The sequence below is a fragment of the Grampus griseus genome (genome assembly GCF_964374135.1).
Source record: "Grampus griseus genome assembly, chromosome: 18".
NCBI lineage: Eukaryota > Metazoa > Chordata > Mammalia > Artiodactyla > Delphinidae > Grampus > Grampus griseus.
In genome coordinates this window covers 11,125,258-11,140,757 of record NC_139012.1, presented here as the reverse complement: position 1 = coordinate 11,140,757, position 15,500 = coordinate 11,125,258, and the positions used below count along the sequence as shown (strand labels likewise).

Genomic DNA, 15,500 nt, shown 5'->3' with positions numbered 1-15,500 from the left:
AGTTTATGCAGATACTTTGAGAGAGATTATTTTAAGCAACACTGAAACCCAAGCAGAGGCAGGGCTGGAAACCTTGACATTCAGGGGCACGCCCCTGTTTGACATGGTTCACACATCTAGTTTAGGGGGATTTGGACAAGGAGGCCGTCAAATGCCTACCCAGGCTTTGACTTGGGAGCTTGTGCAGGGGGTTTAAGAAAGCTTATTTTAAGACTTTCTCAGAAGGCCAGAGTAGCATCTTTATGATTTATCCTGCTACCTTTCACTCAGAGCCTGCTCTTTCTAATAACATCTATTTCAGGTTGGATTTAAGAGACAGAGCCAGCCTCTGCTGAATGGGCCACCTTTGATGTTACACTGCCTACCGAGGAGGGGAGGGACAGATGGAACAAAAGTTGTAATTGCCCAAATTTACAATAGCTTCCCAACAGCAGCCAGCACAAAAGAAATGTTAATGCAATAAACTGTAAATGGAAGGAAGCTGAGCAAGATTTATGGTTGGCGCAAACCTGCACCAAATCTCTGGAACCTCCTTCCTTCATCTGTGAGGCATTTCAATAGAGTAGAATTGAGCTCTTTGGAAAGTCAGTGACCACTCTGTACCCTCCCTCCCTTATATGTCTCCCATCCCCCAAACAAACAGATTCCTGCAAAAACCTGGGAAACCTGATCAAACAGTTGGGGGGAAATATCAGTCATTGAAGGCTCAAACCTGAAATCGTGGCCATGCCAAGAGCCCATGTCAGCAGGAAGCATGTGCATTCCAGCTGCAACTGAAGCGTGTGTTTCTCTTCTCCTCCTCTGAGTTGGGGATCTCTGCAGATACAGCAGATGGCCGGAGCGTTCCCGTGTCTCAGCCACGAAGTGAGAGGGCAGTATGTCATTCGCCAGTCAGGCACGTACCCATCCGTCAGGGCTACTGCTATAAATGGCTGTTTTTCACATTTGGGTTCCTGCAGCTCTCATTTCCATTTAGGCTCACACATACCTTTACCTGTGTTGTAACGTGCGGAGTGTGCATTGTCTCCTTGTCCAGATTGCTGGCCCGTTTGGTTTTTTAATTAGCTGAGGAGCACAGTCTAAATGGAAAATTGCTTTCTGAGATCCCTGTGCTCCGGTTCCATGCTGTGAGGGGCTCCCTGTAATTAAACACATTTTAAGAGTTGTTCTCTTGTGTATGTTCTATGGCCTTTCCCACTAGCTGGAGAGATCTGTTTCAGGCCTGAGACTTAAATATTAACACTAGGTATAATTAAAAGGAAACTTGTATATCAATTGATTAAGTATGGAGGATTTTTTCCCTCTTTGATAGTTGGGGAAAGAACTCCTCGGTGGGAAAGTAATTTTTATGCCTTTTAGGGCTAGGAAAATGGTTATGCACTGAGAGGAAATTGGACAGACGTCAGGAGATCAGGATCACAGATGTCAGCAAATTCTCGAAGCCCTCCGTCTCAGGTTCCTGGTCCCCACAGTGAGAACAGAGTGGCTTGGGTATGCTACAGCCCTCTCACAGATCTAGAATTCATTCCAGAATTCTGCCTTTCAAAATAACGTGTCCATAATTAAAAGTTCCTGCTACTGTTTCAAATGCTACACAAGCAGCTCATTAGAGCTCAGACAGAGAGGGACACATTGGGGACATGTCATGTGAAGGATCAGTTCATCGGTAATTAACAAAGGATGAAGGAAACCTTTATGAAGTTTTTGCTTAAAGGCTCAAAATATACATTTAGAGTAATGGTCCCCAGGTCTGCATAGCCATTAGAGAAAGTCTGACATGCGATGTAGAATGGCAAGCTCTCCTCTGGAAATCTTTTCTGAAAAAGAATTTGCAATTTTTTCTAAGAAACATGTAGACAAAGTTGTGGGGCATATAGAAGTTTGGCCTCAAAATCACGAATATTGGGACTTCCCTGGTGGTGCAGTGGTTAAGAATCCGCCTGCCAATGCAGGGGACGTGGGTTCAAGCCCTGGTCTGGAAAGATCCCACATCCCACATGCTGCAGAGCAACTAAGCCCGTGCGCCACAACTACTGAGCCCGCGCTCTAGAGCCCACGAGCCACAACTACTGAAGCCTGCGTGCCTAGAGCCCGTGCTCCGCAGCAAGAGAAGCCACCGCAATGAGAAGCCCACACACCGCAACGAAGAGTAGCCCCTGCTCGCCGCAACTAGAGAAAGCCTGCGCGCAGCAATGAAGACCCAACGCAGGCAAAAATAAATAAATAAAAAATTTTAAAAATCACGTAATATTGATCATTCATTAGGAATCACTGGAATTAAAATCCACTACTCAGGTCCTAATCTGCATAAAAGACACATGGCACATGGTAAAAATCAATTTGATCACTTCCTAGGAGGGCCAGACTTGGGAAAGAAGGAAAAAGAAAAGAATGAAAACAAAGATCAGAAAAGAAGAAAATATCTGTAGACAAAGAGCTATACATACTCAACCCTCTATTTTTTTCCACAAACGTGCATGCCTATATATCATGACCTACATCTTCCTCTGACCCTGTCTTCTCTATGCTTTGCAGCAGAGCTCATATTTTTCCATATATTTCTGCGACCAGTACTTTTCCAAAGCATGGGCCATGTACTTTAGTGCCTGAACCCATTTGGCCAAGCTCTTTGAGCTACTTTCTTATTTTTGAGTCTTAGCTGTAGTTTAGGGTGTGTGACAATAGAAAGCACCTGGGATTTGGATGTGGCTTTGGTGAATCCCTGAGTTAGAGTTGCAGCACTCGGATTTCCTTATCTGTCAAATGGGTACAATCAGAGTCCTGGAAGGCTGGTTGAAAGAAGTGTGTGGGCAGTGGGGTGGTTTGCAACTACCTTCCCATTTCATTTCACCTGCAGGTGTCACAAGCTTGTGATGTACTAAGGAGAGTAACATCAGCCCTCTTTTGTGCTGATATTGCCTTTGCTTTAACCCACAGGCTTTTAAATCTCAGGGTTAGCAGGGCACTGGGTGAGCAGGTGTATTAGGAAAAATGTTTTGGTTTAATGTATAATAGAAAAGAGATTAATTAAGGATGTTAATGTAATCTAGCACTAAATCCCACAAAGCCTCACAGGACACACAAACAGCAATCCATACAATATGTATATATTCACATGCTTCTGAACATCTTGAAGACAATTTGCCTGGCTGTATTTTTTATATTGTTGGTATTAGATGGGCTTGGGATTGTCATGCCCTAATGGAGTTTCTAGTAGAGGGATTAGTGTCATTTCTGGGCCCCCACCAGAATCCATTCAGGCTATAAGTAGTCATACAAAGTTGTAGGTTAAATGATTTGGGAATAAAATGTCATTTGACGTGACAGAAATGAACCCTCGGTGGCCCACACTTCCTCTGGGACTCGCTCTCACTTATGGTTCTCATGTTAAGTAATTTTATTAACTGAGGCAAGGAGGGGCATGAGGTGACAAGGGAAATATTTTTTGCTAACATTTTAATCTTAATCACAAAATTTATTGTGTGTGGTTTTATACGCATTTGTAGCTATGAAGCCCTGGAAGACAATGAAAGTAAAAATTAGAATGCGTTGTTTTTCTTCCCAGGTGTCATTTAAAGCATTGTATGAATTGTCAAAAAGATTAATTGTTGCTTGCAGCTAAACAGATGATAAATTTTAAAATTATATTATTACTGTGTGTCAGCATAAAAGCTCTGTGTCCCAAGTGTGTCACCTTTTTCTGTTGCTGTTGACAAGGTTCACATTTTATAGCACACCACCAGAAGGTGTTGACATATATTCAGATCACTGATTAAATGTTTTTAAAACGTGCCACTCACAAACTAACCCTGATGTTCTATGAAAGAGTCATTTTAAGGAGTAAGATTTTTTTCTTCATCGACACAGAGGAGATTTTAAACATTGCCATTAAAAAAAAAACAACCCTAATGTGATTACATTTTCCTATTTTAAATTTTGGCACAGAAGAGAAAATGTATTTTCCTCACTTCTCTTCTCCACAGGAAAGGCAAGAACACGGTGTAAAAATATTGCGAGGAAGGTGCTAAATAGCTACTTGTAAACACCCCTTGTTGGGCACGGGACCCATGATGTAGGAAAGTGAGGACAGTCCTGCGGTCGGTCGGTCGTATTGGTGTTGTAAAGTCTGGAGTTGTGACTCCTTTGCTGTTCAATGCTGTGACAGCCCTTGTGCTACAAAGTATCACAACAGACAACTTTTACCCAGTAGCTGAGGGTGCAGAGGGCTCTATATTCTTTTTCACACTGTGATGCTTGAAGACATGGCCGGTCATGGCTTTTTGCATTTTATAGATGGCCTTTAGACCAAGGCTTCAGTGAATCCAAATGTATATTTGCCACAGTGATAAAGGTAATGCCTCAAGAATCAACATTTTAATGCTTTTCTTTTTGGTGTTAAGGTATTTGTGGGACCCTGTCCATCTATTCTCTTGTCTCTGAGCACAGCACGAATGAACTTTAAAACAAGTGATTTACTGTTCATTATGGGAAAGTTGGATTCCCCCCACCCCCTGCCCCGATTGTCAAGATTCCTTTGTTGGTGTAAGTTTTGGAGTGTGAATTTTCCCTTCTGGGTACAGAGGAAGTTGACATTGCTTCAGTGATGTTGCAGAGGATGATGTAAGACTGCCATAAGCCCATGTCGATTGTCACTTCACCCCAGCATGGCACAAGCTTAGAGGTGTTTCGGTGACAGCTTTGGGTGTCCTTGGGGGGGGACCAAATCTCCAAATGATCTCTGACCAAAAGTAGTTAGAGGTCATGAGTAGCTTATGGCAGCAATAAGGATAGCAACCTTTTATGGAACACTTAATGCATGTCGGGAATCCTCACCACTTCACATATATTGTCTCATCTAATTCCCAAAACATAAGAGCAGCTATGTGTGTTTATCCCCATTTTATCAAAGGAGTGAAGCAGGACTCAGTCTCACCCCCAGTAAGTGGCAGCCAACATTTGAACCCAGGTATGTTAGATTTTAGAGCCACTTTCACATTCATTCAACAACTACTTATTGATTTTCCATTCTATGTTAGGCACTGTCTTCATCACATCTGTCTTTTTAATCTGCTTTTTAACTTAATTTACTTATTTGGGGCTTTTAAAAAAATAGACTCACCATTGGAAAACAAAGCCTCATGCAGAATTCCCTGGGAGTTCAGAAGAAAACAATATTCTGAGAGCCTTGAGGTTTCCTGCCTTAAAGAAGGGGAGAGGGGGAAAAGATTAAAATGCTCCCTAGAAAATACCCACTTGTGGCTCCATCTCATGTACTTTGGGCATCTGGAGCTGCCTCTAGGGCTTCTGAATGTATATATAAACACTTTGCTCCGGTTACACAGGATGCTGGTAACGTTGATTGGCTTCACGGAGGTGAACTGGGGAAAGAGGGAAGGGTGGGTGAGAGGAAGATTTTCACTATGAACTCTTTGGTACCCTCCTGGAACCATGTGAATATAATACCTTTTCAAAAGAAAAGGACACTTTCTCTTAAAAGGCCACCTCAGGTAATCTAGTTGAAATGAAAATTTCACTGGATTCAGACTATCATGCAAACACCAGTAGTTCTAAACTCTGTTATTTCGTGAGTTGCTGTACCACCCAGTTTGTGTTTCCATTTCATCCTTTATTTCCTGGGCCACCCTCTCCATAGTGCATCCTCTGTTTAATTGACCATAGCCTCTTAGTATGAAGTCAGGTGATTTTTTTTTCCTTCCTACCTCTCAACTCTTGTTTTTAATGTATGGATCTCTTTGGATTGCATTTGTTTCATATATATGTTCTTTCTCCACATAGGAGATATATTCAGAAAGATCTCTGCCTCTGTGTGTGTGTTTGTATTTTTTCCCTTTTAGATAAAGCATTTGTTCTTTTCCTTGAAAACTCATCTTCAGGGTTTAGGGTAGAATGGAGAATTTGGCCTTAGTCTTCTTCCATCCACTAGTTGGGAACTTTCCTGCTTTTATAGGCATAAAAATCTTGTGCATATATCATAATGTATAGCATGCATAAAGATATGTAGAATGCTTATACATTCTGTAACTTCTGTATTTACAACACAAAACCAAAGCTTGTGTATGTAGAAATGCTCCTGTGTTTACACTGGTCAATGACATCTAGAGAAAGCAGTTGCTGTAAAGGAGAAAAGCATCTGTGGATGTTATTTATGTCAGTACCCACGCCTTCATTAAGCAAGTTAGTCTTCTTTATGCTGTTAATGGCATTCAGATCTTTCCTCTCCTTCTCTGTGAGTGTGCCATCCATTCCCTCCAAGCCTTCAGATGTCATTTTCCTTTATCTCAGGGGTCCCCAACCTCCGGGCTGCAGACCAGTACTGGTCCGCAGCCTGTTAGAAACCGGGCCGCACAGCAGGAGGTGAGCGGCGGCCAAGCGAGCAAAGCTTCATCTGCCGCTCCCCATCGCCCCCCATCACTCGCATCACCGCCTGAACCATCCCCCACCCCCCACCCCCGAGTCTGTGAAAAAATTGTCTTCCATGAAACCGGTCCCTGGTGCCAAAAAGGTTGGGGACCACTGCTTTATCTGATACATTTCAGGGAAGAATAGGGAAAGATTTATTCATATTACTGTGATGGTTTCATTTTCTTTTTGGAAGTCCAATGACTCAGTTATAGAAATGTCCTCGGAACATTTAAAGTCCAGTTCTGAATTTTAAAATAGCTCAATTGGCATAGGTTGACTTCCTATAAATCTAAATCATGATTGTAAACTAATTTGGATATAAGTAGGACTTAAATAGTCATCATATCCATTTACTAATTTGTTTGTCTAATGCAGTGCATTTCTTTCTTTGATATTTTATGTGTTCACATTATGACACATGAACAGGGAAACCAACCAACATGTTGAGTACCCCCTGTGCCCTGGGTGTTCAGCAATGTGCAGACAATCCCAGAAGGGAGAGGTCCACACCCCAGGTTTGGGGACTGTATGACAGTCAGCACTCAATAAATATCTGTTATTTAGATTACTGAAATGAATGTAAAAGGAAGTAGCAGACTACAGTAGACTATTTCATTTTCCTAGATTATTAAGTGCTCAGTTGTCAACAGACAGACTTTTTTCATCTGCACAGATTATCCTGTGTAGGGGTCCTAGGTTTAGTCTTTTATCTCCTTTAGCATTTTATACACAGCCAAACTCAAAGAACTCAGAAGTGACTGTCAGTTATCTAGGGCATTTAGAAACCTCAGCACACACTGCACCCAGCACGCACTGCAAGGATGCATCTGTTTACAACATTTACCATGTTTACAACATTATATGTAAGAAAAATACAGTGAAGCCATTAAACATAGAATTCCATATGATCCAGCAACTCCTCTTCTGGGTGTATACCCTAATATACCCAAAAGAATTGGAAGTGGGGACTGGAACAGATATTTACACACCCAGGTTCATAGCAGCATTATTCACAATAGTCAAAAGGTGGAAGCAACCCACATGTCCATTGATGGATGAATGGATAAAGAAAATATAGTATATCCATACAATGGAATATTATTTAGCCTAAAAAAGGAAAGAAGTACTGACACATGCTACAACATGGATGAACCTTAAAACATTATGCTAAGGGAAATAGGCCAGATGGAAAGGACAAATGCTATCTGATTCTATTTACTTACATGAGGTACCAAAAGTAGTGAAACTCATAGAAACAGTACACAGAATAACGGCTACCAGGGGCTGGAGGAAGTGGAGAACGGGAAGTTAGTGTTTAACAGGTACAGAGTTTCAGTTTGGGATGATGATAAAAGTTCTGAAGATGAATGGTGGTGACATTTACACAACAGTGAGAATGTACTTAATGCCACAGAACCATTTCTACAAATAGAAATGGTTAAAATAGTAAATTTTATGTTATATGTACTTTACCACAATTAAAAGAACAAAAACACAATGAAGCCAAAGCCACTGGGAAAGATACAATGTGCTCCTGAGCCAAATACACACAGAAGAGCAAAATATAAAACCATTTCGAAACTTTGTCTACCACCCTCCAGGTCTCTTGCCTGGTCTGCATCCTGAGAGGTTCCTCACTGAATGGCTCCAGTTATTATGAGGCTCTTGTGGGTGAGACACGGGGGGCTGCATATGGCAGAGATGGCTTTTGGTTTCTTAGTAGTTTTGGATTACTGTGTCCTGTATTTCTGAGATAAAAGCTTATCAATAGAGTATCATTGTGTGGAAGGTGATATAGAGTAATTGCACCTTTCTTGGGTATTTGGCATGAAAACAGTTGGAAAACGGATAGTCATGTACAGTCAAGTTCAAATCTCTTGTGCTGTTATGTTAGATAACATGTCATTAAATTGGTCACAGATTTATTTTCCAGCACTGGAGCAGATCTCCATTCCTTCAGCAAAGTGCCAGAAGGGGAAGGTGGCTACATTTAGAGGCAGATTCTTGGGAAAATGCATATTTTGAAATTTGATTTTAAACACAGACATCACAGTTAGCCCCCAAGACAGGATGAGAGGCTCAGAGGATCTGGGAGACTTTCATAGGCTGATTTACATCTTTGTTCTTAGTGAGTTAAGTGGCTGGTGGAGCCAGGCATATATTATACTAGTTAAAGTATTTCTCTTTCAACTGTTTTTTTCTATATGATCTATAATAAAACAGATTTAAAAGTTTGAAACACTAGTTGCTAAAGAAAGTTCTCTTTGTAATGGCAGTTAATCTTGTTGCTGCTAAAATGGCAGTTGACCTTGTATTAGGGAGTTAATAAAGCCTGGTGATTTGTGTAGTTGCCCAGATTGTGTTTTTCCCAGATTAGCTCCTCAAATCTCATCATTTCCCTTACGTTCAAAAATCATTTCAGAATTATTTCATTAGAATTGGACACACACAAATCACTAATGCATGTGTCTCCTGCCACTAAACACGTTCTGTCGGACTCCACAGCCTGTGTGCTCCTTGCCACGTGCCACTTAGCATCCACCCTGGACCTAAGGTTACTGCTGGAGACCTGATGGGTGCTTTGGGCAATGGCCCTACTTTACTGTGTAGAAATTCTCAGCCACCCATCAACATGTTCATTCCCCATTCATGTACTTCATTCATTCTCTTGGGCATTTATTTATTGATTCTATCACAAAAATTTCTGAATGGGTGAAACACTGTCTTATTAAATACAGAGTAAAGGGTAGCGCTTAGCACGTTGGCCTCCCTTGGACCAGGTTCTGAAATCTTAACTTTGTTAATTACCAGCTGTTTGATCTTGGGTAAATTACTTAATTTCTCTGTTCCCAATCGTCCTTATTTATAACATGGGGATAATAGTTTCAATGAATTACATGAAATGTGCATTGCACAGTGCCTGGCACCCAGTAAGAACCCAATAAATACTACCTGTTGTTATGAGTTGAATTATGTTCCTCCTCAAAATGCATGTATTGAGGTCCCAATACTCAGAATGTGACCTTATTTGAAAGTATGGTTGTTGTAGATGAAATTAGTTAAGATGATGTTATCTTAACTAATCTTAATTTAAGATTAGGGGGACACTGATCCAATATGCTGGTGTCCTTAAATAAAGGGGAAATTTGGACACAAAAATAGACGTGCATAGAGGGAAGACAATGTGAAGAGAGATGGGAAGAAGATGGCCATCTGTAATCCAAGGAGAGAGGCCTAGAACAAGTCCTTCCCTCCTTGGATTTCAGACTTCTGAACCAACACTGCCTTGATTTCAGACTTCCAGCCTCTGGAACTGTGTAAGCCACTTAGCTTGTAGAACTTCGTTATGGCAGCTGTAGCTAATGAATACAGCTGATGTTGTCATCCTCTGCCCACCATGTTTCTCATTGATCTGAGAACCAGCCTCTAGTTTCTGGCCCATGGGAAATATATTTGCCCCTTTTCAGCTTGTATTTTTTCCTTTTCTTTCTTTCTCTTGAAAGAGCATGCAAAAAAAATTCCTAGCAAGAACAAGTGTTTAAGAAAATTTCCCTGCCCTTCATTCCTGTGTCTGTTTCTAAAAAGCTGTAGTTGAAAAGTTTCTTTTCTCTCTTACCACATTTCTCACCTTCTCGCCTTGATTTTTCTTTCTTTGAAAGATCACAATCCCTTATAAATTGCTAACTCCTGGAGATTGCCCCGATCCCAAACTCTTGATGAGAGGTAAGAGTTTATTTGTAGGCTTTTATGTGTGTGTTCTTTCAATAAAAAGGAAATGCAGATGAGCAGCTCTATGAAATGAAGCAAGATGAAAGATCTAGTGGAGGAGAGAGCCCTCTTTTTTTTTGTTGTTGTTTTTGTTTTGTTTTTTTTTGGAGAGAGCCCTCTTACTGCATTTTTGTAGCTGACTTCACTCTTAACCTATCTCTAAATTCGTGGCTTGGGTTTTTCTTTGTTTGTTTGTTTTTAAGAAACTTGAGATCGGACAGTGTTCTCCTTTCCCTCCAGAGGCCCAGAGCAATGTGGCGGGTTGCATTCTGGACTGGGCAGCACTAACATTTGTTCTTCCCGGGGACCGTCTGCTGCTTTTCTCTGCCCCAGTGGAGCTAGGGCAGTAATAAACCTCTTATTATTTACACTGCACAGCATTTTTGTCAGTGGTCTTTGTCATTGAGACTTACGAAGTCAACATAGGACATGAGGGAATTTGTGAATTTTTACCCAGGCAGGAGAAAGAGGTGAAGGAGGGAGTTATCTTTCCAGAGATGTTGCTTTTCTAAACTCCAGTTTTCCCAGTCCCTTTCTTTGCCCTTTGCCTACACTCTTCTTTCACGTGCTGTACAGTGACCTGTGAACTCGCCACCTTCAGCCCTGTCTCCTCACCACCCTTTTGATCTGCCTCTTCTCATCTGTACTGTCACATAGCTCCCAACCAGTTTTCCTGCTACCACAGAATATATAAAATCTGTCTCCTTGATTGTTCACTTTCTCCATGGTTCATCTCTTAATTTCCCTGTCATTTAAATATCCTTTTTTTAAAAAAGGATAATCAGGGATTGCTCAAGGACTTCCCTGGTGGTCCAGTGGTTAGGATTTCACGCCCCAGGGCGAGGGTTCAATCCCTAGTCGGGGAACTAAGATCCTGCAAGCTGTGCAGCCAAAAAAAAAAAAAAAAAAAAAGTAATCATTGGTCTCCAAAAGTGCACCCCTTGACTCAAGCAGCTCGCCTCTCTCCATCTCCTACCCCTCCACTTGGAAAGGAACCTTCTTCCTGCCTCCTTAAGTTTCTCAAATGAGGAGGAGTCATCCTTCCTCTCCTGCGTCGGCTGGCCCCTCCTCATTTCTTCCATCTCCTTGGAGAATCTTGGTACACCAATTCAGTCCCTCTTTCTCCTCATCTTTTCCTCCTTGTCCCTTTGTGCAGTCCTTCCCCACAGCTTGCAAAGATATTCTACACACATCTTTATCAAAAATGAAGTACAGGGCTTCCCTGGTGTCGCAGTGGTTGAGAGTCCGCCTGCCGATGCAGGGGACACGGTTCATGCCCCGGTCCGGGAAGATCCCACATGCCGCGGAGCGGCTGGGCCCGTGAGCCATGGCCGCTGAGCCTGCGCGTCCGGAGCCTGTGCTCCGCAACGGGAGAGTCCGCAACAGTGAGAGGCCCGCGTACCGCAATAAATAAATAAATAAATAAATAAAATAAAAATGAAGTACAGTCATTTTTGGTTCCAGCAACCCCAAGGATGCCAAAAATCCGTGGATACTCAAGTCCCTTATATAAAATGGTATATAGTATTTGCATATAACCTATGCACATCCTCCCTATATTATACTTTAAATCATCTCTAGATTACTTATAATACCCAATACAATGTAAATGCTATGTAAATAGTTGTCAGCTTGTGGCAGATTCAGGTTTTGATTTTTGGAACTTTCTGGAATTTTTTTTCCAAATATTTTTGTTCTGAAGTTGGTTGAATCCTTGGATGCAGAATCCACAGGTAGGAGAGCTGAGTATAAAACATAAACTCTCCTTTGTGTCCACATCTTCAAGCTGTTATGTGTCTCCCAACTTCTCTTGATGCCTAACTTCTTGAAGAGGTCTGTGTCCGCCTTCCTCAGTTCCCACTAAGTCACACTGAATTCTCAGCTTGTTAGGAGCATATTCATCCCTCTGGCTCTGAAACTGTCCCCTTAGGTCTCAAATGCCTTCAGAATGGCCAATTCCAAGGCCCCGATTTTTTTTTTTTCTGGCCGCCCTGCACAGCATGTGGGATCCTAGTTCCCCGACCAGGGATCGAACCCGCGTCCCCTGCATTGGAAGTGCTGAGTCTCAACCACTGGGCCACCAGTGAAGTCCCTCCAAGGCCCTGTTTTTTAATTCGCATACTAATTGACTCTCTCCGGCTCTTGGTGCTGTAACATGCTCCACTTCCCAGAACTCTCTCCTCTCCCTCCCTGCATCAAGGATACTCATCTCCCTGGAATTTCTTCTGACTGAACATTCCGTCTTGGTTTTCCAAAAGGGTTTTTACATCCTTCTTTGAGCACTAAAGTCACGATCCTGCCCAGGGTGTCCTCTCTCTAAGTTATTCCCCTCGATGATGACATCCTTTTCATTTATGATGGTCTCAGAATCTTCCTTCAACTTGGGATGTTTGCACAGCTACTCAAATTTTGTATATACTAAACTGACTTCATTAGGTTTCTCGAAAACATTTTCCTGATTTTGGGGTCTAAATAATGGCTTGTTTTTAGCACTTACAATGTTGTGTTGTGATTTATCTCTTTGCATGTCTGTCAATCCAACTAAAATTTGAATGCCATGAAGACAGGACTTGTGTTGCTTTTAAACAAAATCTGTGCTTGATTGTTGCTGGTATATGGGAATGCTGCTTGATTTTTATTTTACTGTAAATTTAAATTTTTATGAAATAATACAAGATTTAGAGTTTTTCTGTACTCAGAGTTTTCTTGAGTGCTCTGCTTGGTTGTTTGTTTTAGTCTTTATCTTTCATGTTAATGACTTTCATCAAATGTCTGGTGATCTGTGGCTATCAGTCCATATTTAAGAATGAGGAACTTAGAAATCGCTGGAGAGTTCATTATGCATGCTAATTGATGGACCTCACTGCAGGGTTATCAGATAGGGATCTTACACCTTCACCAGGGGATTGCCAGATATCAGTGTCTGTAGGCCCTCTGTTTCTTAGAGAGGAATCCTCCAGCTTCCGGTCTCCGGTCTCCGGGGATGAAACCTGGCTGCCAGCATTTTGGAAGCCAAGGGGACAAGGCCTGGGGAATCCTCACCATTCCATGTGCTGACTTTCGCTTAGTCCCAATTTTCAGCTCCTTGATTAAGTCCTCCCCATTGCTGTGTTTTGCATCCACAAGTTGGAAGCTGTTCTGGTTCATTTTCTCCAGAGAGAGTTACTTCCTTTGACTATTGGAATGAGGATGTTAGTAGGGGGAGGGTCTTATTGCTCTTTATATACTATAAACAATCCTTTGTTCAGACCCACAACCTTGCCTTCAGAGGTACCAGGAACCTCAGTTCCTAAGCTTTTGCAGAGTTCTGTTGTGGAAAGAAGCTTCATTCTTTTTGACCTGCCACACTTCTTTGGCCCCAGTGCTGTGGGCAGTTAGCAGTTAGCTTTTCCACCTGTTGATTCACTTTCCATTTTCCAAATTTGTTGACATCTCTCTTCCATTACATCTGTTTCTGTGGCTTCATACTCCTCCCCACTTTAATGTGGGTTTTTAAAAGGAAGTGGAGATAAACACATGTTCATCTGCCATGTTTCTGCTTTTGAGTATTTTCATCTAGTATCCAGCTGACTTTATGAACTTTTATTAGTTTTTTAAAAAAACAATGAATGATTTTTGACCTTTTTCCCTAATTTTGTTTTATTATGGTAAAATATAAAATTTACCATTTTAACCATTTTTTAAAAGTAAGTTTATTTAATATTTATTTTTGACTGCATTGGGTCTTCGTTACTGTGCATGGGCTTTCTCTAGTTGCAGTGAGCGGGGGCTACTTTTTGTTGCGGTGCGTGGGCTTCTCATTGTGGTGGCTTCTGTTGTTGCGGAGCACGGGCTCTAGGTGCACGGGCTTCAGTAGTTGTGGCTCGCGGGCTCAGTAGTTGTGGCCCGCGGGCTCTAGAGCACAGGCTCAGTAGTTGTGGCACACGGGCTTAGTTGCTCCGTGGCATGTGGGGTCTTCCCGGACCAGGGCTTGAACCCGTGTCCCCTGCATTGGCAGGCAGATTCTTAACCACTGCACCATCAGGGAGGTCCCCATTTTAACCATTTTTAAGTGTACAATTTAGTGGTATTAAATACATTCATAATTTTGTGAATTATGACCATCACCACCATCCATCCCCATAGCTCTTTTCAGCTTGTAAAAGTGAAACTCTGTACCCATTAAACAACTCCCCATTCCCCCTTCTGTGGCTCCTAGCCGCCACCAGTCCACTTTTTATCTCTACCATTTTGACTACTCTAAATATGCCATATAAGTGAAATCATAGTGTATTTGTCTTGTTGTGACTGGTTTATTTCATTTAGCATAATGTCCTCAAGTTTCATCCATGTTGTAGCATATGTAAGAATTTCTGTCCTTTTAAAATCTGAATAATATTCCATTGTATGTATATACCACGTTTTGCTTATCCATTCATCCATAATATACATGAGGGTTGCTTCCACATTTTAGCTATTGTGAATAATGCTGTTATAAACAAAGGAGTATAAATATCTCTTCAAGACTCTGCTTTCAATGCTTTTTGGTGTATACCCAGAAGTGGAATTGCTCCATCATATGGTAATTCTATTTTTAATTTTTGAGGAATCACCATACTGTTTTCTATAGTGGCTTTACATTTTTACTAGCAGTGAACAAGGGTTCTAATTTCTCCACATCCTCGCCAACATTTGTTATTTTCTGTTTTTTTGATAGTAGCCATTCTAATGGGTATGAGGTGGTATCCCATTGTATTGTATCAATAGTTGGATTTGCATTTCCCTAATGGTCAGTGATGTTGACCATCTTTTCATGTGCTACTGGCCATGTGTATATCTTCTTTGAAGAAATGTCTATTTAAGTCCTTTGACCATTTTTGAATCATGTTGTTTGTTTTTTGTTATTGAGTTTTTGGAGTTCTCTGTATATTTTGGATGTTAATCCCTAATCAGACATATGATTTGCAAATATTTTCTCCAATTCTGTAGGTTATCTTTTTGCTCTGTTGATATAGTCTTTTGATGCACAAAAATTATTAGATTATTGAATTTTGTCAAATGCTTTTCCTACATTTTTTGAGATGTTCAAAAGACTTTTCTCTAACTGTTAATGTAATGAACTATACTAATATATTTTCTAATGTTAAATCATCCTTGCATTACTGATATAAAACAATTTTTTTCCATTTTCTGGATTTTGTTTGTTAAAATTCAGGAATTTTGCATTTATGTTATAAGTGAGACAGGCCTATAATTTTCTTTTCTTGTTTTTGCCTTCTTTGGTTTTTATACTCTCTTCAAAATAAATTGGGAATAATTATTTGAGGAAC

The 15,500-nt window shown here is 41.1% G+C and overlaps 1 protein-coding gene across 4 annotated transcripts in view; it reads left to right on the top strand.

Moving 5' to 3' along the window:
- Positions 1-15,500, top strand: part of CLYBL (citramalyl-CoA lyase) — a 241,021-nt gene that overhangs the window by 82,094 nt on the left and 143,427 nt on the right. The gene's annotated exons all lie outside the window — the stretch shown is intronic.